Here is a 21,003-nt window from a genome sequence, read left to right as displayed (position 1 = left end):
GTTTGCTGCATTGGCAATGTGTACAGTCGGAGTGAACGGGAAGGGGTTTTCTCCATTCGGATTGTCTACAGTGGGCTTGAGTGGGAAGGGATTTTCTGAATTGGGAATGTGTACAGTGGGAGTGAGTGGGACGGCATTTTTCTGCATTGGAAATGTGTACAGTGGGTGTGAATGGAATGGGCATTAGCTCCATTCGCGTTGTGTACAGTGGGAGTGAATGTGACGGGGGTTTGCTCCATTGGGAATGTGTACAATAGGAGTTAATGGGAAGGGGATTTGCTCTATTAGGAATGTGTACAGTGAGAGTGAATGGGAAGGGGGTTTGCTTCTTTGGGAATGTGTACAGTGGGAGTGAATGGGAAGGGGGTTTGCTCCATTGGGAATGTTTACGATGGGAGTGAATGGGAAGTGTGCTTGCTCCATTGGGAATGTGTACAGTGGAAGAGAAAGGGAATGGGATTTTCTCCATTGAGAATGCGTACAGTGGAGGTGAATGAGAAGGGATTTTCTCCATTTGGAATGATTACAGTGGGAGTGGATGGAAATGGAGTTTGTACCATTGGGAATGTGTACAGTGGGAGTGATTGGGTAGGGATTTTCTCCACTTGGTATGGGTACAGTGGGAGTGAATGGAAGGAGGTTTGCTCCATTGGGAATGTGTACAATGGGAGTGAATGGGAAGGAGGTTTCCTCCAATGGGAATGTGCACAGTGTGGATGCGTGGGAACGGATTTTCCCAATTGGGAATGTGTACCATGGGAGTGTATAGGGTAGGATTTTCTTCATTCGGAATGTGTATAGTGGGAGTGAATGGGAAGGGGGTTTGTTCCTTTGGGAATATGTACAGTGAGAGTGAAAGGGAAGCAGGTTTGGTCCATTGGGAATGTTTACAGTGGGACTGAATGGGAAGAAGATTTGCTCCCTTCGCAATGTGTACAGTGGGAGTGAATGGGAAGGGTATTTGCTCCATTGGGAATATGTACAGCGGGAGTGAATGGGAAGGGTATTTGCTCCATTGGGAATATGTACAGTGGGAGTGAATGGGAATGGGTTTGCTCCATTGGGAAAGTGTACATTTGGAGTGAATGCGAAGGGAGTTTTATCCACTGGGAATGTGCACAGTGGGAGTGGATAGGAAGGGATTTTCTCCATTGGGATTGTATACAGGGGGAGGGAATGGGAAGGGGATTTGCTCCACTGGGAATGTGTATAGTGGGAGTGAATGGGAAGGTATTTAGCTCCATTGGGAATTTGCACATTGGGAGTGAATGGGAAGGGGTTTAGCTCCATTGGGAACGTGTATAGTGTGAGTGAATGGGAAGGGGGTTTGATCCTTGGGAATGTGAAAAGTGGGACTGAATGGGATGGGGGTTTGCTCCATTGGGAATCTGTACAATGGGAGTGAATTGAAAGGGATTTGCTCCATTGGGAATGTGTACAGTGGGGGTGAATGGGAAGGGATTTTGTCCATTGGGATCATGTGCAGTGGGAGTGAATGGGAAGGGATTTTCACCACTGGGAATGTGTACAGTTGGAGTGATGGGAAGGAAATTTGCTCCTTCGGCAATGTGAACAGCGGGAGTGAATGGGATGGGTGTGTTCTCCATTGGGAATGTGTAATGTGGGACTGAATGGGAAGGGGGTTTGCTCCATTGGGAATGTGTACAGTTGGAGTGAATGGGAAGGGAGTTTGCTCCATTGGGAATGTGCATAGTGGGAGTGAATGGGAAGGAGGTTTGCTCCATTGGGAATGTGTACAATTGGACAAACGGGAAGGTATTTTCTCCATTGGGAATCTGTACAGTGGGAGTGAATGAGAAGGCGGTTTCCTCCATTTGGAACGTGTGCAGTGGGAGTGAATGGGAAGGGGTTTGATGCATTGGGGACATATACAATGAAAGTGAATGGGAAGGGGTTTGATCCACTGAAAATGTGTACAGTGGGATTAAATGAGAACGGAATTTCTCGATTGGGAAAGTGCACAGAGTGGGTGAATAGGAAGGGTGTTTGTTCCATTGGAATTGTGTAAAGTGAGAAAGAATGGGAAGGGGTGTGATCAATTGGAATTGTATAAAGTGGGAGAGAATTGGAAAGGGTTTCAGCCATTGGAATTGAGTATAGTGAGAGAGAATGGGAAAGGGTGTGATATATTAGGAATGTGTACAGTACGGGTGAATGGGAAGGGGGTTTGCAGGATTGGGAATGTGTACAATGGGTGTGAATGGGAAGGGATTTCTCCACCAGGAATGTGTACAGTGGGGGTGAATGGGAAGGGATTTTCTCCAGTGGGAATGTGTACAGTGGGAGTGATTGGGAAGTGGGTTTGCTCCATAGGGAATGTATACAATGGGAGCGAATGGGAAGGGGGTTTGCTCCATTGGGAATGTATACAATGGGAGTAAATGGGAAGGGGCTTGCTCTATTGGGAATGTGTACAATGGGATTGAATGGGAAAGGGGTTTGCTCCATTGGGAATGTGTACAGTGCGAGTGAATGGGAAGGGTGTTTGTACCTTTGGGAATATGTACAGTGGGAGTGACTGGAAGGCGTTTGCTCCATTTGGGTTGTGTACAGTGGGAGTGCATGGGACGGGGGATTTCTCCATTGGGAATATGTACAGTATGAGTGAATGGGAAGGGGGTTTGCTCCATTGGGAATGTGTACAGTGTGAATGAATGGGAAGGGGGTCTGCGGAATTGGGAATATGTACAATGGGATGAACGGGAAGGTATTTTCTCCATTGGGAATTTGTACAGAGGGACTGAATGGAAAGAGTTTGCTTCATTGGGAATCTGTACAGTGGGAGTGAATGGGAAGGTCATTTCCTCCATTGGGAATGTGTACAATGGGAATGAATGGGAAGGAGGTTTGCTCCATTGTGAATGTGTACCCTGCAGTGAATGGGAAGGAGGTTTGCTCCCCTCGCAATGTGTATAGTGGGAGTGAATGGGAAGGGGGTTTGCTCCATTGGGAATGTGTACAGTGGGAGTGAATGGGACAGGATTTTCTCCGTTGGGAATGTGTGCACTGTGAGTGAATAGAAAGAGGTTTGCTTCATTGGGAATCTGTACAGTGGGAGTGAATAGAAAGGGGTTTGATCCACTGAAAATTTGTACAGTGGGATTAAATGAGAAGGGAATTTCTCCATTGGGAATGTGCACAGTGGGGGTGAATGGGAAGGGTGTTTGATCCATTGGAATTGTGTAAAGTGGGAGAGAACGGGAAGGGGTCTGATCCATTGGAATTGTGTAAAGTGGGAGTGAACGGGAAGGGGTTTGAGCCATTGCAATTGAGTAAAGTGGGAGAGAATGGTAGGGGGAGAGGTCGTGGTACATATTGGTACAAATGACATCACTAGGAAAAGGGATGAGGACCTGAAAAGTGAATATAGGGAGTTAGGTTGGAAGCTGAAAGGCAGGACGAGCAGAGTAGTAATCTCAGGATTGTTACCGGTGCCACGTGCTAGTGAGGCTAGAAACAGGGAGCGAGTGCAGCTGAACACGTGGCTACAGAACTGGTGTAGGAGGGGGGGATTCAGATATGTGGATCATTGGGATACCTTCTGGGGAAGGTGGGACCTGTACAAGAAGGTGGGACCTGTACAAGAAGGACGGGTTGCATCTGAACTGGAGGGGCACCAATATCCTGGGCGGGAGGTTTGCGAGAGCTCTTCGGGAGGGTTTAAACTAGTTTGGCAGGGGGATGGGAACCGGAGCCACGGATCAGTGGATGGGGTAGCTGTTGAACAGGCTGATACCGAGTGCAGAGAGTCTGTGAGGAAGGTTAGATAGTTGACAGGGCAATGTTGCAGCTTGTATGATGGGTTGAGGTGTGTCTATTCTAACGCCAGAAGTGTCAGGAATAAGGGTGATGAACTTAGAGCATGGATCAGTACTTGGAGCTACGATGTTGTGGCCATTACGGAGACGTGGATATCACAGGGGCAGGAATGGATGTTGGATGTTCCGGGGTTTAGATGTTTCAAAAGGAATAGGGAGGGAGGTAAAAGAGGTGGGGGAGTGGCATTGTTAATCAGGGATAGTATCACAGTGGCAGAAAGGGAAGTTGTCTACTGAGTCATTATGGGTGGAAGTCAGAAACAGGAAAGGAGCAGTCACTTTGTTGGGAGTTTTCTATAGACCCCCCAATAGCAACAGAGACATGGAGGAACAGATTGGGAGGCAGATTTTGGAAAGGTGCAGAAGTAACAGGGTTGCTGTCATGGGTGACTTCAACTTCCCTAATATTGATCGGAACCTCCTTAGTGCAAATAGTTTGGATGGAGCAGTTTTTGTCAGGTGTGTCCAGGAAGGTTTCCTGACTCAATATGTAGATAGGCCGACTAGAGGGGAGACTATGTTGGACTTGGTGCTTGGCAACGAACCAGGCCAGGTGGCAGATCTCTCGGTGGGAGAGCATTTCAGTGATAGTGATCACAACTCCCTGACCTTTACTATAGTCATGGAGAGGGACAGGAGCAGACGGGATGGGAAAATATTTAACTGGGAGAGGGGGAATTACAATGCTATTAGGCAGGAACTGGGGAGCATAAATTGGGAACAGATGTTCTCAGGGAAATGCACGACAGAAATGTGGAGGTTGTTTAGGGAGCACTTGCTGCGACTGCTGGATAGGTTTGTCCCGAAGAGGCAGGGAAGGGATGGTAGGGTGAAGGAACCTTGGATGACAAGAGATGTGGAACAGCTAGTCAAGAGGAAGAAGGAAGCTTACTTAAGGTTGAGGAAGCAAGGATCAGACAGGGCGCCAGAGGGTCACAAGGTAGCCAGGAAGGAACTGAAGAATGGACTTAGGAGAGCTAGAAGGGGACATGAAAAAGTCTTGGCGGGTAGGATTAAGGAAAATCCCAAGGCATTCTACACTTATGTGAGGAACAAGAGGATGGCCAGAGTGAGGGTAGGGCCGATCAGGGATAGTGGAGGGAACTTGTGCCTGGAGTCAGAGGAGGTAGGGGAGGTCCTAAATGAATACTTTGCTTCAGTATTCAATAGTGAGAGGGACCTGGTCGTTTGTGAGGACAGCGTGGAACAGGCTGATATACTCGAACAGGTTGAGGTTAAGAGGGAGGATGTGCTGGAAATTTTGAATGATATGAGGACAGATAAGTCCCCGGGGCCAGACGGGATATACCCAAGGATATTACGGGAAGCAAGGGAAGAGATTGCCGCGCCTTTGGCGATAATCTTTGCGTCCTCACTGTCCACTGGAGTAGTACCGGATGATTGGAGGGTGGCAAATGTTGTTCCCTTGTTCAAGAAAGGGAATAGGGATAAGCCTGGGAATTATAGACCAGTCAGTCTTACGTCGGTAGTGGGCAAATTATTGGAGAGGATTCTGAGAGACAGGACTTATGATTATTTGGAAAAGCATGGTTTGATTAGAGACAGTCAGCATGGCTTTGTGAGGGGCAGGTCATGCTTCACAAGCCTTATTGAATTCTTTGAAGATGTGACAAAACACATTCGTTTAGTTTAGTTTAGAGATACAGCACTGAAACAGGACCTTCGGCCCACCGAGTCTGTGCCGACCATCAACCACCCATTTATACTAATCCTACACTAATCCCATATTCCTACCACATCCCCATCTGTCCCTATATTTCCCTACCACCTACCTATACTAGGGGCAATTTATAATGGCCAATTTACCTACCAACCTGCAAGTCTTTTGGCTTGTGGGAGGAAACCGGAGCACCCGGAGAAAACCCACGCAGACACAAGGAGAACTTGCAAACTCCACACATTGATGAAGGAAGAGCAGTGGATGTGGTATATATGGATTTTAGCAAGGCGTTTGATAAGGTTCCCCATGGTAGGCTCATTCAGAAAGTAAGGAGGCATGGGATTCAGGGAAAGTTGGCTGTCTGGATACAAAATTGGCTGGCCCATAGAAGTCAGAGGGTGGTAGTAGATGGAAAGTATTCAGCATGGAACTCGGTGACGAGTGGTGTTCCACAAGGATCTGCTCTTTGTGATTTTTATAAATGACTTGGATGAGGAAGTGGAAGGCTGGGTTAGCAAGTTTGCCAATGACACGAAGGTTGCTGGAGTTGTGGATAGTGTGGAAGGCTGTTGTAGGTTGCAACGGGACATTGACAGGATGCAGAGCTGGGCTGAGAAGTGGCAGATGGAGTTCAACCTGGAAAAGTGTGAAGTGATTCATTTTGGAAGGTCGAATTTGAATGCGGAATACAGGCTTAAAGATAGGATTCTTGTTAGTGTGGAGGAACAGAGGGATCTTGGGGTCCATGTCCATAGATCGCTCAAAGTTGCCACCCAAGTTGATAGGGTTGTTAAGAAGGCGTATGGTGTGTTGACTTTCATTAACAGAGGAATTGAGTTTAAGAGCTGCGAGGTTATGCTGCAGCTCTATAAGGCCCTGGTTCAACCACACTTGGAATATTGTGTTCAGTTCTGGTCGCCTCATTATAGGAAGGATGTGGAAGCTTTAGAGAGGGTGCAGAGGAGACTTACCAGGATGCTGCCTGGACTGGAGGGCATGTCCTATGAAGAAAGATTGAGGGAGCTAGGGCTTTTCTCATTGGAGCGAAGAAGAATGAGAGGTGACTTGATAGAGGGGTACAAGATGATGAGGGGCATAGATAGAGTGGATAGTCAGAGACTTTTTCCCAGGGTGGAAAGGGCTATCACCAGGGGGCATAATTTTAAGGTGATTGGAGGAAGGTTTCGGGGAGATGTCAGAGGTAGGTTCTTTACACAGAGAGTAGTGGGTGCGTGGAATGCGCTGTCAGCGGTGGTAGTAGAAACAGATATAAGCGACTCTTGGATAGGCACATGGATGATAGTAGAATGAAGGGTAGGTAGTTAGTTTGATCTTAGAGTAGGTTAAAGGTTCGGCACAACATCGTGGGCCGACGGGCCTGTACTGTGCTGTACTGTTCTATGTGCTATGTGCTATATTAGGAATGTGTACAATACAGGTGAATAGGAAGGGGGTTTGCACGATTGGGAATGTGTGCAACGGGTGTGAATGGGAGGGATTTCTCCATCAGTAATGTGTACAGTGGGGGTGAATTGGAAGGGGGTTTGCTCCATTGGGAATGTTTACAGTGCGAGTGAATGGAAGGCGTTTGCTCCATTCGGGTTGTGTACAGTGGGAGTGAATGGGAAGGTTTTTTTCTCCATTGGGAATATGTACAGTGGGAGTGAATGGGAAGGGGGTTTGCTCCATTGGGAATGTGTACAATGGGACAAATGGGGAGGTATTTTCTCCATTGGGAATTTGTACAGTGGGACTGAAGTGAAAGAGGTTTGCTTCATTGGGAATCTGTACAGTGGGAGTGAATGGGAAGGCAGTTTCCTCCATTGGGAACGTGTGCACTGTGAGTGAATGGGAAGGAGGTTGGCTCCATTGGGAATGTGTACAGTGGGAGTGAATGGGAAGGGGTTTTCTCCATTGGGAACGTGTGCACTGTGAGTGAATGGGAAGGAGGATGGCTCCATCGAGAATGTGCGCAGTGGGAGTGAATTTGTAGGGGGTTTGCTCCATTGGGTATGTGTACAGTGGGAGTGAATGGGAAGGAGTTTGGTCCATTGAGAATGTGTACAGTCGGAGAAAATGGCAAGGGGTTAAATTCATTGGGAATGTGTACAGTGGGAGTAAATGGGAAGTGGTTTGATCCACGGGAATTGTGTACAGTGGGAGTAAATGGGAAGGGGTTTGGTCCATTGGGAATATGTACAGTGGGACTAAATGGGAAGTGGTTTGATCCATTGGGAATGTGTACAGTGTGAGTAAATGGGGAGCTGTTTGATTCTTTGGGTGTGTAAAGTGGGAATGAATGGTAAGGTGCTTGATCCGTTGAAATTGAGTAAAGTGGGAGTGAATGGGAAGGGGGTTTGCTACATTTTCAATGTATACAGTGGGAATGAATGGGAAGGGGGTTTGCTCCATTGGGAATGTGTACAGTAAGGGTGATTGGGAAGGGATTTTCTCAATTGGGAATGTGTAAAGTGGGAGTGAATGGGAAGGGGGTTTTATCCACAGGGAATGTGTACAGTGGTAGTGAATAGGAAGGGATTTTCTCCATTGGGATTGTATACAGGGGGAGGGAATGGGAAGGGGATTTGCTCCACTAGGAATGTGTAAAGTGGGAGTGAATGCGAAGGGGGTCAGCTCCATTGGGAATGTGCACATTGGGAGTGAATGGGAAGGGGTTTTCCTCCACTGGGAATGTGTACAGTGGGAGTGAATGGGACAGGATTTTCTCCATTGGGAACGTGTGTAGTGTTAGTGAATGGAAAGAGGTTTGCTTCATTGGGAAGCTGTACAGTGGGGGTGAATAGAAAGGGGTTTGCTTCATTGGGAATCGGAACAGTGGGAGTGAATAGAAAGGAGTTTGATCCACTGAAAATTTGTACAGTGGGATTAAATGAGAAGGGAATTTCTCCATTGGGAATGTGCACAGTGGGGGTGAATGGGAAGGGTGTTTGATCCATTGGAATTGTGTAAAGTGAGAGAGAATGGGAAGGGGTTTACTCCACAAGATGTGAAAAGTGGAAGAGAATGATAAGGAGTTTGAGCCATTGAGATGTGTAAAGTGGGAGAGATAGGGAAGGGGTTTGATCCATTGAGATGTTTAAAGTGCGAGTGAACAGGAAGGGGTTTGAGCCATTGCAGTTGAATAAAGTGGGAGAGAATGGGAAAGGGTTTGATCCATTGGGAATGTGTACAGTGGGAGTGAATGGGAAGGGGTTTGGTCCGTTGAGAATGTATACTGTGCACGTGAATGGGAAAGGGGTTGATCCATTGGGAATGTGTACAGTCGGAGAAAATGGCAAGGCGTTAAATTCATTGGGAATGTGTACAGTGGGAGTAAATGGGAAGTGGTTTGATCCACGGGAATTGTGTACAGTGGGAGTAAATGGGAAGTGCTTTGGTCCATTGGGAATATGTACAGTGGGAGTAAATAGGAAGTGGTTTGATCCATTGGGAATGTGCACAGTGGGAGTAAATGGGGAGCTGTTTGATTCTTTGGGTGTGTAAAGTGGGAGTGAATGGTAAGGTGTTTGATCCGTTGAAATTGAGTAAAGTGGGAGTGAATGGGAAGGGGGTTTGCTACATTGGGAATGTGTACAGTAAGGGTGATTGGGAAGGAATTTTGTCATTTGGGAATGTGCACATTGGGAGTGAATGGGAAGGGGGTTTTTCTCCACTGGGAATGTGTACAGTGGGAGTGAATGGGACAGGATTTTCTCCATTGGGAACGTGTGGAGTGTGATTGAATGGAAAGAGGTTTGCTTCAATGGGAATCTGTACAGTGCGAGTGAATAGAAAGGGTTTGATCCACTGAAAATTTGTACAGTGGGATTAAATGAGAAGGGAATTTCTCCATTGGGAATGTGCACAGTGGGATTGAATGGGAAGGGTGTTTGATTCATTGGAATTGTGTAAAGTCAGAGAGAACAGGAAGGGATTTGATCCACGAGATGTGAAAAGTGGGAGAAAATGATAAGGGGTTTGATCCATTGAGATGTGTAAAGTGGGAGTGAACAGGAAGGGGTTTGAGCCATTGCAATTGAGTAAAGTGGGAGAGAATGGGAAAGGGTTTGATCCATTGGGAATGTGTACAGTGGGAGTGAATGTGAAGGGGTTTGATCCATTGGGAATGTGTACAGTGGGAGTAAATGGGGAACTGTTTGATTCTTTGGGTGTGTAAAGTGGGAGTGAATGGTAAGGTGTTTGATCCATTGAAATTGAGTAAAGTGGGAGTGAATGGGAAGGGGGTTTCCTCCATTGCGAATGTGTACAGTGGGAGTGAATGGGATGGGATTTTCTCCATTGGGAGCGTGTGCAGCTGGAGTGAATCGGAAGGAGGTTTGCTCCATTGGGAATGTGTACCATGGGAGTGAATGGGAAGGGGGTTTGTCCATTGGAAATGTGTACAATGGGAGTGAATGGGATGGTATTTTCTCCACTGGGAATGTGTACAGTCGGTTAAAATAGAAGTGGTTTGATCCATTAGGAATGTGTACAATGGGAGTGAATGGCGAGCTGGTTGATTCTTTGGGGTTGTGTAAAGTGGGAGCGAAAGGTAAGGTGTTCGATCCATTGGAATTGTGTAAAGTGGAAGAGAATTGGGAGGCGTTTGATCCATTGGGAATGTGTACAGTGGGAGTGAATGGGAAGGGGTATGATCCATTGGAATTGTGTAAAATGAGAGAGAATGGGAAGGGGTTTGATCCATTGAGATGTGTAAAGTGGGAGAGAATGGGAAGGGGTATGATCCATTGGAATTGTGTAAAGTGGGAGTGAACGGGAAGGTGTTTGAGCCATTGCGATTGAGTAAAGTGGGAGAGAATGGGAAAGGGTTTGATACATTAGGAATGTGTACAGTAAAGGTGAATGGGAAGGGGGTTTGCACGATTGGGAATGTGTACAATGGGTGTGAATGGGGCAAGATTTTCTCCATTGGGAACGCGTGTAGTGTGAGTGAATGGAAAGAGGTTTGCTTCATTGGGAATCTGTACAGTGGGAGTGAATAGAAAAGGTTTGATCCACTGAAAATTTGTACAGTGGGATTAAATGAGAAGGGAATTTCTTCATTGGGAATGTGCACAGTGGGGGTGAATGGGAAAGGTGTTTGATCCATTGGAATTGTGTAAAGTGAGAGAGAACGGGAAGGGGTATGATCCACGAGATGTGAAAAGTGGGAGAGAACGATAAGGGTTTTGATCCATTGAGATGTGTAAAGTGGCAGAGAATGGGAAGGGGTTTGATCCATTGAGATGTGTAAAGTGGGAGAGAATGGGAAGGGGAATGATCCATTGGATTTGTGTAAAGTGGGAGTGAACGGAAAGGGGTTTGAGCCATTGCAATTGAGTAAAGTGGGAGAGAATGGGAAAGGGTTTGATATATTAGGAATGTGTACAGTAAAGGTGAATGGGAAGGGGGTTTGCATGATTGGGAATGTGGACAACGGGTGTGAATGGGACAAGAGTTTCTCCATTGGGAAGGTGAGTAGTGTGAGTGAATGGAAAGAGGTTTGCTTCATTGGGAATCTGTACAGTGGGAGTGAATAGAAAAGGTTTGATCCACTGAAAATTTGTACAGTGGGATTAAATAAGAAGGCAATTTCTCCATTGGGAATGTGCACAGTGGGGGTGAATGGGAAGGGTGTTTGATCCATTGGAATTGTGTAAAGTGAGAGAGAACGAGAAGGGGTTTAATCCACGAGATGTGAAAAGTGGGAGAGAATGATAAGGGGTTTGATCCATTGAGATGTGTAAAATGGGAGTGAATGGGAAGGGGTATGATCCATTGAAATTGTGTGAAGTGGGAGTGAACGGGAAGGGGTTTGAGCCATTGCAATTGGGTAAAGTGGGAGATAATGGGAAAGGGTTTGATATATTAGGAATGTGTACAGTAAAGGTGAATGGGAAGGGGGTTTGCATGATTGGGAATGTGTACAACGGGTGTGAATGGGACAAGAGTTTCTCCATTGGGAAGGTGAGTAGTGTGAGTGAATGGAAAGAGGTTTGCTTTATTGGGAATCTGTACAGTGGGAGTGAATAGAAAGGGTTTGATCCACTGAAAATTTGTACAGTGGGATTAAATGGGAAGGGAATTTCTCCATTGGGAATGTGCACAGTGGGGGTGAATGAGAAGGGTGTTTGATCCATTGGAATTGTGTAAAGTGAGAGAGAACGGGAAGGAGTTTGATCCACGAGATGTGAAAAGTGGGAGAGAATGGGAAGCCGTATGATCCATTGGAATTGTGTGAAGTGGGAGTGAACGGGAAGGTGTTTGAGCCATTGCAATTGAGTAAAGTGGGAGAGAATGGGAAAGGGTTTGATATATTAGGAATGTGTACAGTACGGGTGAATAGGAAGGGGGTTTGCACAAATGGGAATGTGGACAATGGGTGTGAATGGGAAGGGTTTTCTCCATCATGAATGTGTGCAGTGGGGGTGAATGGGAAGGGGGTTTGCTCCATTGGGAATGTGTACAGTGGGAGTGAATGGAAGGCGTTTGCTCCATTCGGGTTGTTTACAGTGGGAGTGAATGGGAAGGGGGTTTGCTACATATGCAATGTGTACAGTGGGAATGAATGGGAAGGGGGTTTGCTCCATTGGGAATATGTACAGTAAGGGTAATTTGGAAGGGATTTTCTCAATTGGGCATGTGGACAGTGGGAATGAATGGGAAGGGGGTTTTATCCACAGAGAATGTGCACAGTAGTAGTAAATTTGAAGGGATTGTCTCCATTGGGATTGTATACAGGGGGAGGGAATAGGATGGGGATTTGCTCCACTAGGAATGTGTATAGTGGGAGTGAATGCGAAGTGGGTCAGCTCCATTGGGAATGTGCACATTGGGAGTGAATGGGAAGGGGTTTTGCTCCACTGGGAATGTGTACAGTGGGAGTGAATGGGACAGGATTTTCTCCATTGGGAACATGTGTAGTGTGAGTGAATGGAAAGAGGTTTGCTTCATTGGGAATCTGTACAGTGGGAGTGAATAGAAAGGGTTTGATCCACTGAAAATTTGTACAGTGGGATTAAATGAGAAGGGAATTTCTCCATTGGGAATGTGCACAGTGGGGGTGAATGGGAAGGGTGTTTGATCCATTGGATTTGTGTAAAGTGGGAGTGAACGGGAAGGTGTTTGAGCCATTGCAATTGAGTAAAGTGGGAGAGAATGGGAAAGGGTTTGATATATTAGGAATGTGTACAGTACGGGTGAATAGGAAGGGGGTTTGCACAAATGGGAATGTGGACAATGGGTGTGAATGGGAAGGGTTTTCTCCATCATGAATGTGTGCAGTGGGGGTGAATGGGAAGGGGGTTTGCTCCATTGGGAATGTGTACAGTGGGAGTGAATGGAAGGCGTTTGCTCCATTCGGGTTGTTTACAGTGGGAGTGAATGGGAAGGGGGTTTGCTACATATGCAATGTGTACAGTGGGAATGAATGGGAAGGGGGTTTGCTCCATTGGGAATATGTACAGTAAGGGTAATTTGGAAGGGATTTTCTCAATTGGGCATGTGGACAGTGGGAATGAATGGGAAGGGGGTTTTATCCACAGAGAATGTGCACAGTAGTAGTAAATAGGAAGGGATTGTCTCCATTGGGATTGTATACAGGGGGAGGGAATAGGATGGGGATTTGCTCCACTAGGAATGTGTATAGTGGGAGTGAATGCGAAGTGGGTCAGCTCCATTGGGAATGTGCACATTGGGAGTGAATGGGAAGGGGTTTTGCTCCACTGGGAATGTGTACAGTGGGAGTGAATGGGACAGGATTTTCTCCATTGGGAACATGTGTAGTGTGAGTGAATGGAAAGAGGTTTGCTTCATTGGGAATCTGTACAGTGGGAGTGAATAGAAAGGGTTTGATCCACTGAAAATTTGTACAGTGGGATTAAATGAGAAGGGAATTTCTCCATTGGGAATGTGCACAGTGGGGGTGAATGGGAAGGGTGTTTGATCCATTGGATTTGTGTAAAGTGGGAGTGAACGGGAAGGGGTTTGAGCCATTGCAATTGAGTAAAGTTGAAGAGAATGGGAAAGGGTTTGATATATTAGGAATGTGTACAGTACAGGTGAAGAGGAAGGGGGTTTGAACAATTGGGAATGTGTGCAACGGGTGTGAATGGGAAGGGATTTCGCCATCAGGAATGTGTACAGTGGGGGTGAATGGGAAGGGGGTTTGCTCCATTGGGAATGTGTACAGTGGGAGTGAATGGAAGGCGTTTGCTCCATTCGGGTTGTTTACAGTGGGAGTGAATGGGAAGGGGGTTTGCTACATATGCAATGTGTACAGTGGGAATGAATGGGAAGGGGGTTTGCTCCATTGGGAATATGTACAGTAAGGGTAATTTGGAAGGGATTTTCTCAATTGGGCATGTGGACAGTGGGAATGAATGGGAAGGGGGTTTTATCCACAGAGAATGTGCACAGTAGTAGTAAATAGGAAGGGATTGTCTCCATTGGGATTGTATACAGGGGGAGGGAATAGGATGGGGATTTGCTCCACTAGGAATGTGTATAGTGGGAGTGAATGCGAAGTGGGTCAGCTCCATTGGGAATGTGCACATTGGGAGTGAATGGGAAGGGGTTTTGCTCCACTGGGAATGTGTACAGTGGGAGTGAATGGGACAGGATTTTCTCCATTGGGAACATGTGTAGTGTGAGTGAATGGAAAGAGGTTTGCTTCATTGGGAATCTGTACAGTGGGAGTGAATAGAAAGGGTTTGATCCACTGAAAATTTGTACAGTGGGATTAAATGAGAAGGGAATTTCTCCATTGGGAATGTGCACAGTGGGGGTGAATGGGAAGGGTGTTTGATCCATTGGATTTGTGTAAAGTGGGAGTGAACGGGAAGGGGTTTGAGCCATTGCAATTGAGTATAGTTGAAGAGAATGGGAAAGGGTTTGATATATTAGGAATGTGTACAGTACAGGTGAAGAGGAAGGGGGTTTGAACAATTGGGAATGTGTGCAACGGGTGTGAATGGGAAGGGATTTCGCCATCAGGAATGTGTACAGTGGGGGTGAATGGGAAGGGGGTTTGTTCCATTGGGAATGTTTACAGTGCGAGTGAATGGAAGGCGTTTGCTCCATTCGGGTTGTGTACAGTGGGAGCGAATGGGAAGGTTTTTTTCTCCATTGGGAATATGTACAGTAGGAGTGAATGGGAAGGGGTTTGCTCCATTGGGAATGTGTACAGTGTGAATGAATGCGAAGGTGGTTTGCCAAACTGGGAATGTGTACAATGGGACGATTGGGAAGGTATTTTCTCCATTGGGAATATGTACAGTGGGAGTGCAGGGAAAGAGGTTTGCCTCATTGGGAATCTGTACAGTGGGAATGAATGGGAAGGCAGTTTCCTCCATTGGTAACGTGTGCAGTGGGAGTGAATTTGAACGGGGTTTGTTCCATTGGGAATGTGTACAGTGGGAGTGAATGGAACGGGGGTTTGCTCCATTGGGAATGTGTACAGTGGGAGTGAATGGGATGGGGGTTTGAAGCATTGGGTATGTGTACAGTGGGAGTGAATGGGACTGTATTTTCTCCACTGGGAATGTGTGCAGTGGGAGTGAATGGGAAGGGTGTTTGATCCATTGGAATTGTGAAAAATGAGAGTGAATGGGAAGAGGTTTGATCCATTGGGGTTGTGCACAGTGGGAGTAAATGGGCAGCTGTTTGATTCTTTGGGGTTGTGTAAAGTGGGAGCAAATGTTAAGGGGTGTGATTGGGAAGGGGTTTGAGCCATTAGAATTGAGTAAAGTGGGAGAGAATGGGAAAGGGTTTGATATATTAGGAATGTGTATAGTACGGGTAAATGGGAAGGGGGGTTTGCCAAATTGGGAATATGTACAATGGGACGAATGGGAAGGTATTTTCTCCATTGGGAATTTGTACAGTGGGACTGAATGGAAAGAGGTTTGCTTCATTGGGAATCTGTACAGTGTGAGTGAATGGGAAGACGGTTTCCTCCACTGGGAACGTGTGCAGTATGAGTGAATGGGAAGGAGGTGGGCTCCATTGGGAATGTGTACAGTGGGAGTGAATGGGAAGGGATTTTCTCCATTGAGAATGTGCACAGTGGGAGTGAATGGGAAGGGATTTTCTCCATTGAGAATGTGCACAGTGGGAGTGAATGGGAAGGGATTTTCTCCATTGAGAATGTGCACAGTGGGAGTGAATTTGAAGGGGGGTTTGCTCCATTGGGAATGAGTACATCGGGAGTGAATGGGATGGGGTTTTGCTCCATTGGGAATGTGTACAGTGGGAGTGAATGGGACTGTATTTTCTCCACTGGGAATGTATGCAGTGGGAGTGAATGGGAAGGGTGTTTGATCCATTGGAATTGTGAAAAGTGAGAGAGAATGAGAAGCAGTTTGATCCAATGGGGATCATACAATGGGAGTAAATGGGAAGGGGTTTGATCCATTGGGGTTGTGCACAGTGGGAGTAAATGGGCAGCTGTTTGATTCTTTGGGTTGTGTAAAGTGGGAGCAAATGCTAAGAGGTGTGATTGATTGGAATTGTATAAATTGTGGGAGAATGGGAAGTGGTTTGATCCATTGAGATGTGTAAAGTGGGAGAGAATTGGAAGGGGTGTGATCCATTGAAATTACATAAAGTGGGAGTGAATGGGAAGTGGTTTGAGTCATTGGAATTGAGTCAAGTGGGAGAGAATGGGAAAGGTTTTGATATATTAGGAATGTGTGCAGTACGGGTGAACGGAAAGATGGTTTGCACGATTGGGAATGTGAACAGTGAGAGTGAGGGGAAAGGGATTTTCTCCAGTGGGAATGTGTACAGTGGGAGTGAATGGGAAGGGGGTTTGCTCCATTGGGAATGCATACAATGGAAGTAAATGGCAAGGGGGTTTGCTCCACTGGGAATGTGTACAGTGAGAGTGAAGGGGAAGGTGGTTTGCTCCATTGGGAATGTGTACAATGGGAATGAAGGGGAAGGGGGTTTGCTCCATTGGGAATGCATACAATGGGAATGAATGGGAAGGGGGTTTGCTCCATTGGGAATGTGTACAATGGGAATGAATGGGAAAGGGGTTTGCTCCATTGGGAATGTGTACAATGGGAATGAATGGGAAGGTGGTTTGTTCCATTGGGAATGTGTACAATGGGAGTGAATGGAAGGTGTTTGCTCCATTGGGAATATCTACAGTGTTAATGAATTGGAAGGGGGTTTGCTCCATTGGGATTTAGTACATTGGGATGAATGCAAAGGAAGTTTGCCGAATTGGGAATGTGTACAATAGGATGAATCGGAAGGTATTTTCTCCATTGGGAATTTGTACAGTGGGAATCAATGGGAAGGAGGTTTGCTCCATTGGGAATCTGTTCAGTGGGATTGAATGGGAAGGCGGCTTCCTCCATTGGGAATGTGTGCAGTGTGAGTGACTTGGAAAGTTGCTTGCTTCATTGGGAATGTGAACAGTGGGTGTGAATGGAAAGGGGGTTTGCTCCATTGGGAAAGTGTACAATGGGAGTGAATGCAAAGGGATTTTCTCCATTGGGAATGTGTGCCGTGGGAGTGAATGGGAAGGGGGTTTGCTCAATTTGGAATTTGTACAATGGGAGTCAATGGGAAGAGGCTTTGCTACATTGGGAATGGGTAACGTGTGAGTGAATGGGAAGGGGGTTTGCTCTATTGGGAGTGTATACAGTGGGAGTGAATGGGAAGGGGCTTTGATACATTGGGAATGTGTAACGTGTGAGTGAATGGGAAGGGGGTTTGCTCTATTGGGAATGTATACAGTGGGAGTGAATGGGAAGGGCCTTTGCTACATTGGGAATGTGCACAGTTGGAGTGAATGGGAAGGGGGTTTGCACTATTGGGAATGTGCACAGTGGGAGTGAATGGGAAGGGGGTTTGCTCTATTGGGAATGTGCACAGTGGGAGTGAATGGGAAGGGGGTTTGCTCTATTGGGAATGTGTCCAGTGGGAGTGAATGAGAAGGGGGTTTGCTCTATTGGGAATGTGCACAGTGGGAGTGAATGGGAAGGGGGTTTGCTCTATTGGGAATGTGTCCAGTGGGAGTGAATGAGAAGGGGGTTTGCTCTATTGGGAATGTGCACAGTGGGAGTGAATGGGAAGGGGGTTTGCTCTATTGGGAATGTGTCCAGTGGGAGTGAATGAGAAGCAATTTTCTCCATTGGGAATGTGTACAGTGGGTGTAAACGGGAAGGGATTTTCTCCATTGGGATTGTTTACAGTGGGATTCTGTCAAAAGGGGGTTTGCTCCATTGGGAATGTGTACAGTGGGAATGAATGGGAAGGGTGTTTCTCCATTGGGAATGTGTACAGTGGGAGTGAATGGGAATGGGTTTGCTCCATTGGGAATGTGTACGGTGGGAGTGAATGGGAAGGGGGTTTGACCCATCACCCCAAGTAGGAAAAAGAAAGAGAGTGGCGCAGTGGTTAGCACAGCAGCCTCACAGCTCCAGCGACCCGGGTTCAGTTCTGGGTACTGCCTGTGCGGAGTTTGCAAATTCTCCCTGTGACCGTGTGGGTTTCCGCTGGGTGCTCCGGTTTCCCCCCACAGCCAAAGCCTTGCAGGTAGGTAAGTTGGCCATTGTAAATTGCCCCTCGTGTAGGTAGGTGGTAGGAGAATGGTGGGGATGTAGTAGGGAATATAGGATTAAAGCAGGATTAGTATAAATGGGTGGTTGTTGGTCGGCACAGGCTCAGTGGGCCGAAGGGCCTGTTTCAGTGCTGTATCTCTGAATCAAAAAAAATAATAGAGAGAAGCTGGGAAAGGAATTGTTCTGCCGAGTTGTAGAGCAAGGTGCTGATTCCCGGTGGGTTGGAAATTGAGCTCACTAGATCACAGCTGTTAAAAGCCCAGGACCAGTGCAGGAGAGGGGCACTGAGGGTCTAAGTGTGAGGCAATTGAGAGGCAGTAGAAGGAGCATGGCACCAACTGGCATGCTGTTACTGAACACCAGAGGGTGCAGCTGGGCAAGCTGCATGATGACATCACCACACGCAGTCACAAACTAGCACTGCTGACCGGTGCACACCAATGACAAATGCAAGGAGAAACTGCGCATACGCTAGTGGATGCAGCGTGCACATGTGCAGCTGTACCAATGCCTAGGATCAGAGTCAGGATTGACACTGTTTGAACAAAGTAGTAGCTCACTCGTTTTATTCTAATATCTGACCACACTAGCGCTGCAGTTGCATGTTGCTGACACCAGGGGACATGAGAACACCATATAAACCCACACACTGTTTTACAAACTGGGTTGCAAATACTCATCACTGTTCCTTCCAAGCCAGCTCATGTTTCTCTGCACTGAGTTCTCTGATGACAGGCGAGTTTTTTTTTTAGTATTCATTTGTGGGATGTGGGCATCGCTGGCAAGGCCAGCATTTGTTGCCCATCCCTATTTACCCTTGAACGGAGTGGCTTGCTCGGCCATTTCAGAGGGCATTTTAACCCAACCACATTGCTGTGGGTCTGGAGTCATATGTCGGCCAAACCAGGCAAGGATGACAGATTTCCTTCCCTAAAGGGCATTAGTGAGCCAAATGGGTTTTTACAACAATCGACAATGATTTGTCATCATTAGACTAGCTTTTAATGCCAGATTTATTAATTGACTTTAAATTTCACCATCTGCCATGGTGGGATTTGAACCCATGTCCTGGGAGCATTAGCCTGAGTTCTGGATTACTAGTCCAGTGACATTAGCACTACGCCACCGCCTCCCCTATATTTTCTGGAATCAGCACCTGTAGATTAAACAGTGGATCCACCGGGGCTTGGGATCCTCATTTCTTTGGCCTGATTTCTACAGTTACTGTTAACACTCAGTGTCAACGATGTGAAGGGACCCAGGGCCTCATCGTAAGAGGGGACTTCATGCATGGTTTATTTGCCCACTCCTCCTTATCTTGAGCTAGTTGTTTGTCACTGAGTCTTTTTGGTGCTGACCACAAGGAAATCACTGCCTGCTTATCAAAGCAGTAAAATATCACCAAACTGAAACATGCCTTAAAAGAATTAACCACCTTTATACGCTCCGCCCAATGTCCCCTAGCACTACGTTCAATCGAGTGGCTAACACGATCGCTAATTTTACACCGTCGATTAAAAGTTAAATTCACCCCACACTTTTTCCTCTTTCAGTGACCTTCCTGAGTTGTTTAGCCCATCTTTTAAAGGGATTGGGGAGGGTGAAGTGATGGGGAACACATCTTTTAAATTCCTCTGGATGAGGGTAAGCTTGACCTCTGACCTCCCTGCCATGCCAATCTTTCCATCGCCTCAGCCATTGGGGGATAAATTTTGCCAATCAGGTCGGAGGTTAGCCCAGGAGATTTCCCAGGGGAAATCTCACAGGTAGGGCACCCTCCTCCATTCCCGATTCTCCAATCTAGAGCCCCGTGCCAAACAAACTACTGAGGTAGGAGTGGAATCTGGCAAAGTTCACCCCTCGGTGTGAGTTCAGAGATTGAGATATCTGATTCAGCCTGCCATTGACCCCATCATGCTCCCCTCACACACCCCGCATCCTGAGGCATCCCAGTATTTCTTCCCGGTGATAATGCTCGCCAGCTTCTCTCTTTAGATACCATCCAGCCACTATTGGTCCCATCTCCTGTCCCGTCCTCACCATCTGTACCCTCAGCCTCCTCCCAACCCAGTTCAGACCAGTCAAATTCCCCTGGCCTACAAGGTTTGGGGCTTTAGTCTGTTGCTGCTTCTTCTCCAGCTGCTTTAAATAGTGTTTCTCTTCAAATCTGTCAATCATTGGTTAACTCAGTCATAACAGCACAGAACGTGAGCATTCAGCCCATCAAGCCCATGCCAGCTGTCTGCAGAGCAATCCAATCAATCCCATTCCCCGGCTTTATCCCATAGCCCTGTGCCTATCCGATTTCCTTTTGAAATCATTGATTGTCTCTGCTTCCACCACCCTTCTGGGCAGCGAGTTCCAGGTCATTACAACTCTCTGTGTAAAAAAATTCTTCTTCACATTCCCCCTGCATCTCTCGCTCCAAACCTTCAACCTATGTCCCCTTGTACTTGTACCATCAGTTAATGGAAACAGCTTTTCTTTGTCTACCCTATCCAACCCTGTCATAATCTTGTACACCTCTGACAAATCTCCCCTCGTTCTCCTTTGTTCTAAGGAGAACAACCAGCTTCTCCGACCTAACCTTGTAGCTAAAATCATTCATTCCTGGCACCATTCTGGTAAATCTCCTTTTATCAGAATTTGATACAGTAATCTTTTTGTAGCCGAACCAGAGCTTTATAAAGGTTCAGCAAAACCACCTTGCTTTTGTACTCAATGCCTCTATTTATGAAGCCCAAGATCCCATAAGCTTCCCCAACCACTCTCTCCATATGTCCTGCCACCTTCAAATATCTATGCACGTGAACCCAGCCCGCACACCAACAGCCCCACCCCCACCCCACCCCAGTCCCTCTGTTCTTGTACACTCTTTGGAACTGTACCATTGAGTCAAAAATGCCTC

General features: G+C 46.7%; 1 protein-coding gene across 1 annotated transcript in view; it reads right to left on the bottom strand.

The window, feature by feature from the left end:
* The window catches only part of LOC137345919 (tumor necrosis factor ligand superfamily member 15-like), a 48,100-nt gene that overhangs the window by 11,368 nt on the left and 15,729 nt on the right, over positions 1-21,003 (bottom strand). The window lies entirely within an intron of this gene.

Source organism: Heterodontus francisci, chromosome 29 (assembly GCF_036365525.1).
Source record: "Heterodontus francisci isolate sHetFra1 chromosome 29, sHetFra1.hap1, whole genome shotgun sequence".
NCBI lineage: Eukaryota > Metazoa > Chordata > Chondrichthyes > Heterodontiformes > Heterodontidae > Heterodontus > Heterodontus francisci.
This window is presented reverse-complemented; position numbering and strand designations above follow the sequence as displayed.